At 33.3% G+C, this 9775-nt stretch overlaps 1 protein-coding gene across 1 annotated transcript in view; it reads left to right on the top strand.

Annotated features, from left to right (window-relative positions):
* Positions 1-3765: 3765 nt before the first annotated feature.
* Positions 3766-9775, top strand: part of LOC144964687 (uncharacterized) — a 41057-nt gene continuing 35047 nt past the window's right edge. The window contains exons 1-2 of the mRNA XM_078899206.1: positions 3766-3846; positions 4468-4514. The gene's annotated coding sequence lies outside the window, so the exon portion shown is untranslated. The remainder of the gene's footprint in view (positions 3847-4467; positions 4515-9775) is intronic.

Genomic DNA, 9775 nt, shown 5'->3' on the forward strand with positions numbered 1-9775 from the left:
ATAATAATAACAATATTAATAATAAGAAGAACAATATTAATAATAATAATAATAATAATAATAATAATAATAATAATAATAATAATAATAATAATAATAATAAAAAATAATAATAATAATAAAAACAAATAATAATAATAATAATAATAACAAATAATAATAATAATAATAATAATAATAATAATAATAATAATAATAATAATAATAATAATAATAATAACGATAATGGTAATAATAATATATTAATGATGATGATGATGATGATGATGATGATGATGATGATGATGATGATAATAATAATTATAATATTAATAATAGTAGTAATTGATGATGATGATGGTGACGACTATAATGATATAAATGATAAATAATGATAATCATTTCTCATTTATATATATCAGTCTAATAGCTCATGTCTTTTAAGAGAATGATCACTCTACGGATTCTCTACAAGTACAAGACATGAAGAACGATGTACAGAGTATTGATTTCTCATTGATGAATAACGTGCTTGTAAGACTTAATTTTACTTATCTTCTCAATCGCATATGTGCAGTGAACCTGGAGATGGAAATTGGATTTAACGTCTACATGAGGAAACGTGATTGCAATTAATATAATGAGAAAAATAAAGGTAGATTTATCAATTCTAAAAGCTCATTACATGACGAAACGTGAAGTCAATTATTATGTAATATTATTGAGAACATATTGTAGGTTTATATACTGTAAAAACTATTTACCTTATGAAACGTGAAGTAACATAGTTTGTATTATTGTGAAAAATATTTATGTTTGGCGTCTGATTTACCCTTTCATAATACCACATTGATGTGTCAGGTTACATGTGAAAATTTGAAAAGGTGGGTGAACTGATGTGATAGAGAACGCAAAAAGAACACCCCCCCCCCCAAAAAAAAAAAGAAAAAAAAAAAGAGAGAGAGAAAAAGAAAAAAAATCACCCCCTCCCCCCAAAAACCCCCAAAAACAATTAGGGATCGAACCTCAGACCTCTACTGATACACAACTGTTCACATTTTTTTTCTCTTGCACCAACCGCAGTGCTCAATGTCTTCACCTTTTCTATTTTTCGTAAGTTAAAATAGGACAACACATTCGACTAATTGCCTTAATAGGGTATTATGTCGAGATAAACCTGATGCTGACAAGCAAATTTGCAACAAAATTTATTTTAAAAAATAATTAGATTTTGGTTTTATGATTTTTTAGTAAAATATATACATTCACCTCAGTTATTTTCCTAAATAAACAGTAAACTAACTCACTTACTAACCCACTCATTCTTCTGATCGAGATTGTCTTGGAAAAGGAACAGAGTGATGCTTTTGCAGTAATGGCCCTCCACCCTGATCTGTCTTCAGCTTTCCTCATTATCGTTGTTTGCTTTTCTATGGCTTGGTCTCAGTAAAAAAGAAAAACTTGTCCTAAAATCAATTAATTTGGTCATAAATTCAATTTTCACCGTTTTATCCTTCTGACATAAATCTGAAAATGTGTGAATGAAACAGTGCCAGGCAAAGCACTGTTTCACTAACACTTTTTCAAATGTTTATCTTACATAAGTGTCATTCTCTCACACTTTACCGCTTTAAGGCGGGGAGATACACGGGTTACATGATATTCTATGTTTAACCCTCTCCTTACCAACTACAGGAAAATCGTCATAATCGTTACGATACAATCAACATTTTTCTCATTCAACATTCTCTTGTATATAATATAATTTAAAGAAAATGAATTATGTGTTGTAGAGCATGTTTTGCTAAAGAAATTTAATGCTATTATGTCTGGGTGGTAAAAAAATCTATATTTGTTTTAGTTGGGTGTGAAGTTTTGGCGAAAATCCTGAAAATGGCGGTAAGGAGAGAGTTAATTGCATTCTATTCCAGGGAATAGAAGTCATGACATCGGATATGAAAGAAGCAAAGCGTATTTCTTCTTTTGAGCATAGACGAGTGTTGTTGTCATGTTATGTCTCCGTGGCACACTTAATTCAGTCCTTTATTTACTGTTATGCTCTGTATTACAAAATTGTTGTAGTCAGGCACGTTTTCTAAACGAACACCTTGGAATGACAGCAGTAGCGCGAAGAGAGAGGGAAAATAAATCAAGAATGTTAAGCAAAATTGGTCATCTGAAGGGAGATTGCGAAACAGAAATTTCATCGATAAGTTACATGATAGTGTGATGTATAATGTGTACGGAATGTAAGTAAAATTTATTCATTTCATTTCCATTTTTATAAAATATACCCTTATGTATTTGCCTGAAAATCCAGAGCAAAAACTAAACAGAGAATTTCCACGGAACAACCATGCGCAATTTTCCTTGCATGCCAAATGGAATCAACATTTCATTTCATAATATAGTCACCTAGCAGTTGAGTGTTTGTTTTGTACTAGATTCCATAAAGGCCTCTATCCAAACTACTCATTGACACTCCTAATGAAGGTAAGGTGTCTTAACAAAAGACACAACATCAGGTCATGGTTATCCTTGGATAAGGCTCTTTACTCACATTCTCTCACCGTATTCAGGTGTAAAATGAGTACCTGGCCGTTAACGGCGTTGTCTCTGTCCGAAAAAAATGTAATATCGCCTAACAGGCGTCATGTCCCGTCCTACATGTTAAATGTTGCTGTTGGCCAGTGACCCCCTGTAAAGCGCTTTGAGCACGTTTAGTGGATATTACGCAATCTAAAAGCTCATTTTTGGGTACTTTCTCCCCATCCCTTTTTAAAAAATAGTTTTATGCGCTTTTTGATATGTTGGTATGATACTCAACTTTATGACCGGCGCAATATTGAGTCATCGGAAAAAAGGCTCTGTACATACATTTTCTCGCCATACTCAGATGTTCAATAACGATCCGTAATAAATGACAACTTGGCCGATTACAGAGTTGTTTCTGTCGAAAACATGTCTGTAATACTATCGCCTCGTTGGTGTCATGCTGCGTCTTGTATGATAAATGTTGCTGTTGGCTTGGGATCATTTAAGCGCTTTGAGCACATGTAGAGTGTATTGCTCTGTATTTTAAAAGTTTACGTTTTTGTGTGATTATGTGTTTCGGTTGTTTTTTTTTTCTAATGTCGTCGATTAATTGCCACTCTAATATTTACATGACAGAAATACGGACGTGTCAATATGTGAATCATTGTCAATATCTAGAGGCTTAACTCGATTATTATGCAAAACAAACATTCCCAATGACATTGAGGTTCGAACTTCATATAAAAGATATAAAAAATATCAGATTATACTAAACATAAAAGAGACGTGAATAAGACCCAGCATTGCAATCTTTATTTCATTTTCAGCGTTGAAAATAATTCAATAGTTTCTTTTAAGATACTCGAGAGATCGACAAATGAGACTGGATTATTTCCAAGCCAAATTTTACATTAAGTGATTAACCTTGTTTTAACCTTTCTACCGTACTCTGAAAAAACACGATTTTAAAGATTTTGGCCAGAAAAGTTATAATTTATAAACAAATTTATTACTATGAACCTCTATTTATTACAAGGTGTTTAACATTAGACTTCTTCAAGAAGCTTAACTCAGTACATTTTGACAAATTTGGGGACGGTGGAAAGTTTGGGGGGGGGGGGGGGGATTGTTTATTAACCGATAAATTATGACGTACAACATTTCTGGCCAAAATCTTAAAAGTGTTATGTCAGAGTACGGTGGATTTGTCAGATTGAAGTCTTAGATCTTCGTTTACGTTATAATCCTCCCAACCACTGTTTGGTCAAATGTACGCAGGGATATATTCGTAAAGGACAGTGTGGCAACTGATCTTCTCTAAACACTAAAATAGTATGCTATTTTAATATAGAAAGAAAATTTAGTTTTATAATTGAATTCAGTACTCATTCATTTTTATCTTATTTATTTGTTGTTTTTTTTTCTACCTTGGATTTTGTGTAGTCTGTGTAAATATTGATTTGCCAGCAAATATGTTGTAGAAAGATAACACACTAATTAACATAGCAAGTGAAAAATATTTGGGGTAATTTTCTGACTTATTTCGTCAATCATCGTTTATTATAATTTTCATGTTTTTTTCTTTGTTTGACACAGTATCAATTACACCGACGTGACATACTCACAGGTCAGAACGCGATTGATTATGCACTTGATTTAACATGGTTGTAATGGACAATATTTGGTGTTGGTTTGAGAGTGTTTCAATTACGGCAATGAGGCCATGACAATTTGGGTTATCAGATCTACAAATAAGACCAGGTTGATTTAACCCTTTCCAGATTATTATAAGATTAAGTTTTAAAAAAAATATTAACTTGTCAATGTAAATGAAAACGGTCCCAATCTGTGTTATTTTTAGGTCTTAAAGATTCCCATTTTCTTTAAGCAAATTAAATTATAATTATTTGTTTCCTGACAGTATTGAGTAAATGCGTTTTTTACCTGTTTCAGTCCCTTGATCAGTGACTGAGGAACAATCACAAGGACCCAAGCATACGGTATGTCTAAGTATTCTGGCATGATATTGTTTTCTGTGAGTCGTATGATTTTTGAGTATTTATCACATGTAATCATTAACTCAGCTCTTTGAAATGTTTCGATGTTACTTGTCCTTATTATAGTGTTCATTGGATCGAAACACCTAAAGGGGGTAATATGTGACAAACGCATTCCCTCAATAACGCAGTCGCACACTGACAAAACGCCTTTTACACGTTGGTCAGAAAAATTTCAATCTTTATGCCGATTTAATAGGATTCAATAGTCTGATGTCACATCCGCCCAGCAACGAGCAGCTTGGTTCTAAGCAAAGAAAATCGGTTCTCTTTATTCTTCATGCTGGCTAGAACTTTTTCATATGTCACGTAATCAGAATGTATAAAAGTCAAAACATGATCAGATTTATAATGTTTTTCTCTTTTGGATACACTTTTATGCTCGTCGGAGAGGTATTTCATAAGGGCGTCCGCTATTGTTCCGATAGTTTAGAACCAGTTGCTTAGTTAGTATGCGTCATTACGAGGGAAGTGACGCCACGACTGTTGAAGCCTATTGGAATGAGCCACGTGTTGTCAAATTATTTAACCTGGAATTAACTAGTAGATTTTTAACCAATCAAAACGCGGGAAATGTGACACACCCTCAGTTTGCTCGGACAAATAAAGATAGTATGCGCTTGGCTAATAAGCTCACAACATTGCCATCCGGAAGTATTATTGGCCAACACATAAAACTATGTGTATAACCATGAACTTTTATAGTCTGGATAATACAGTTGAGTGAGAATTACTCATAAACGCGGATGGCAAAACCAATAACAAAGACTCGAGTGACGTCAACTTTATTCTATCTATAGCAAGTTGTTTAAAAACAACAGAATGAAGGAAGTTGATATCACTCTGCTCTTTGTTATTGTTTTTCGACGGCGAGTTGTGTGGTGGGTTCTTACTACATTAGATCAACCAGATTATCAACGCTAAATGTTCCACATAGTTTTCTGTGACGGTACCGTTGTTCAGGCTCGCTGATCGATAGTATGCGCTTGGCTAAGAAGCTCACAACATTGCCATCCGGGAGTACGAGTATAGATAGTATGCAGATGACGTCACTCACGCCATTGTTATTGTTTTTGCCATCCGCGTTTGTGAGTTGTTCTCACTAAACTGTATTAGCCAGACTATAAAAGTTCATGGTTACACAGAGTTTGTGTGTTGGTCCGTTATACTTCCGGATGGCAATGTTGTGAACTCCTTGGCCAAGCGCATTCTATCTATAACAGACCAACACACAAAACCATGTGTAACCTAGAACGTTTATAGTCTGGTTCATACATTTTACTGAGAAATACTCATTATTCCAGAGGGAAAAAAAACAATAACAAAGACCCGAGTGACGTCAGCTTCGTTCTATCTATAGTGAGTGTTTTACTTTGTTTTGCACTAACTGCCATTGTTTACATTCGAACGACTGTCCGATGGGCGAGGCTATGTTCACTTTCACTTGGTGTTAAAAGAATGAAGGAATACTCTTCAACAGTCGTAACGTCACTTCCTTCCTAATGACGCATGGTAACTTAGTAACACTGGCTCTAAACTATCGGAACAATGCCGGACGCCGTATGAAATATTTCTCCGGCGAGCATAAAAGCGCATTCAGAGGAAAAAAACCCCTTAAATTTGGTCATGTTTTGACTTTTACACATTCTGATCACAAGGCATATGAAAAGTTCTAGCCAGCATGAAGAATAAAAAGTAATGATTTTCTTTGTTTAGAACCAAGATGGCCGCCGTTGCCGGGCTGCGTGACATCAGACTAATGAATCCAATTTGGCATCACTCTGCTCTTCGTTATTGTTGTCGACCGCTAGTTGTTTGATTAGTTCTCACTATGCGTTTAGGTAAAATACTCACAACATCCGCCAGCCGGATATAACGTACCAACACACAAAGCTATGTGTAACATTGAACGTTTATTGTCTGATTGGTATAATTTAGTGAGAACTAATCACCAAAACCGCTTTCTAAAAACAAAAACAAAGAGTTGAATGACCTTCACTTTTATTCCTTCTATAAACGTTAAATGTTACACATGATATTTTTGTGATGGTTTTGCACAAACTGGAATTGTTTACGTTCGGACGACTGTCCGAAGGGCGTGGTTATGTCCCCTTCCACTCGGAGTCTATTCAAAGAACTTTCAGCTTTCAGATTTTTTTACAAGTTACTAAATAATTGAAAAAAATGGAACTGTTTCCTAGCCAAAACGATAAAAAAAGTGTTTTGTGAGTAATAATTGTTATTATTGTGTTTTTAATGGTAATGATTAAAATAAAAAAAAGATAAGGATAAAGATGATAATAACGATGATGGTGATTATGATGGTGATATAAAGATGATGAAAATGGTGAATATGACAATGATTAAAATAAGATGTCCATTATTAGTTATGCGCATTTCATTTCGCTAAGCAAGATCTTCGACATATATGTATATATATATATATATATATATATATATATATATATATATATATATATATATATATATTATATACATATATATATATATATATATATATATATATATATATATAATATATATATATATATATATATATATATATACATTTTAGCACAATCTCCCTCTCACAAACACACACTCATTCACAGACACACACACACAAACACACACACTCACACACTCACACACAAACAAGACCATCGGCTCGTACACTTGAATCAAATGGCACCAGAAACGCATTCCTTAAAAGTAGCAATTCAAATGCACATTGAAGGTAATTCAACTACAATGTATTGTTGGGCTTACAAAATAAACATGTTTCTGTGTTGTTTGCTAAAGCTTTGAATAAATCAATATTTTCTATTCGATACAATACGCATATTTATATTGCAAATTTACATACATTTTATGCAAGAGAGGCAAACACTCGATTTTTCGTCCTCTATTCCCGTACTATTCCAGACAATTTTTAAACGATGTTAGCGGCGTTAAGTTGAATCCCAGGCCCAGACTTTCAATGTGCCTACCTTATGCTTGTGGTTTTAAACAATCACAGAATTTAACAATTTCCAATAAGCTGAGAGTAATCCTAAGTGATCTATATTAGAAGTAATTATGAATATTTATTTACATCTTAGTTTGAACATTTTTTTTTTCAAACAGGGAAAAAAACATTTTTTGTCTCTGCACGTCTGGGTTCTTGAGACTAGACTTAGCAAAAGGACTCGAAATTTGTTATTCAGACACTGGGATACACTTCAATATTATACTGACAAAACGTATGAAAAGGAATTTCATACATTCATGTTTTGTCCAAGATCAAAAGGTGGTCTCGGGTTACCAAACCCTAAAATAATTTATTATGCAAAACACCTATCCTTTGCCCGGTCCATCCTCAATTGTGACGATGACAGTGTGAAGATAACGGCCACAAACAGCCTGAACCTTCATCTAACGAAAAGAAAAATTCTACGCGCCTCATTAGACGAAAACGAAGAAAACTCTTTTGCCGGTTTTTGTCACAACGACAAACGCCTCCAAAATAACACAAAAGTTAATTGGCCAAAGTCATTTTGGGTGGATCTTTTTGAAAAGTGTATCCGCCAAAATGTTTCCTTAATAAAAGATGAAGATTATGTGATGTCTGTACAGGCTGATAGTGACGTCAGTTGTTCTTTTAAGTCCCCAAAATGTTTTCAAAACTTCCTTAAAAGTGTGAGACTGAATGAGATAGCTACCTATTTCCATGAACTGGCGTCCCAAGGAAGAATTGTTAGAGAAGCCACTGGGGTAAACCACGCTCTCTCCTCCAGTTTCATATTCAATCATAAATTCCCTGACGAAATTAGAACGTTTGCTATAAAATGCCGCTTGCAGCTTCTCGAGTGCGACAGTCTACTTCATACATATTACCCATTGTCATACTCCAAAGGCTGCAAGATCTGTAATCATCCGTCAGATACGGTATCTCACGTTGTAAATGGATGTACAAAATTCAAATTAATATATCAAAAACGACACAATAGAATTGTTGACATTATTTTTGACAAAATACCTAAAAACGACACAACTCAAATTTTCAAAGACACATTCATCAGACCAAGTTTTTTCGACAGTGACAAATCCTCATTTAATACTAACAGTAATCGACCGGACATTTTAAAAATCAACAAAGAAATGAAAACAGCCCAAATTGTTGAAATTTCAGTCCCATTTGATGCTCATATTAACAAGTCATTCCAAACTAAATTTGAAAAGTACTTTCCTTTATGCATGGAAATAAATGCTCTTGGATATAAATCCGAGGTTATCGTTCTTTCTGTAGGTAGCCTCGGCTATGTCCATGGTAGATTTGTGAATGGCTTAAAGATTCTGGGCATTAAAAGCAAAGAAGCAAAAGTCCTTTCAAAATATAAAAGCAACAGTGCCATCATTGGCTCTTACAAAGTTTGGAGACAAAGATGTAAAATTCATCATAATTAGTAGCACTACATATTTAATAATATAGATATTTGTCTATTTATATATCCCTCTATCTATATGTATCCATCTATTTGTCAAATATTCCAAATATATCAATTTGTATATGATTGTAATAATCGATTTAATTTTTCATTACTGTTTATTATTATTATTATTATTATATTATTATTATATTATTATTATTATTATTATTATTATTATTATTATTATTATTATCATCATCATCATCATCATTATTATTATTATCATTATTATTATTATTGTCATTATCATTAGTACTGTTGTTATCATCACCACAATTATCAACATTATTATTATTATTATAGTGATAGGGATTATTATTATTATTATTATTATTGTTATTATTATTATTGTTGTTGCTATTATTATTAATACCATTGCTACCGTTGTTACTCTCATCGTCGTCGTCTCCATCACCGCCATAGCCACCACTGCTATTGTCATCATCGTCTTCATCATCATCATCATCATCATCATCGTCATCATCATCGTCTTCATCATCATCATCATCATCATCATCATCATTATCATCATCATCATCATCTTCATCATCATCGTCATCATCATCATTATCATCGTCATCAACACTAATAACATTATTACCTCTGGGACATTCTGTGGCGGAGTCTGAAACTTCACTGTTCAAATTAATACTCCAGCTCTATACATTGTACATTATTTTAGGAAATGGTATTATGTCAATGAATATGTTACCCTTGTTACATTATCATGTATAT

Source organism: Berghia stephanieae, chromosome 2 (assembly GCF_034508935.2).
Source record: "Berghia stephanieae isolate SIO BIC M18660-M18661 chromosome 2, UCSD_Bste_1.3, whole genome shotgun sequence".
Taxonomy (NCBI): Eukaryota; Metazoa; Mollusca; class Gastropoda; order Nudibranchia; family Aeolidiidae; genus Berghia; species Berghia stephanieae.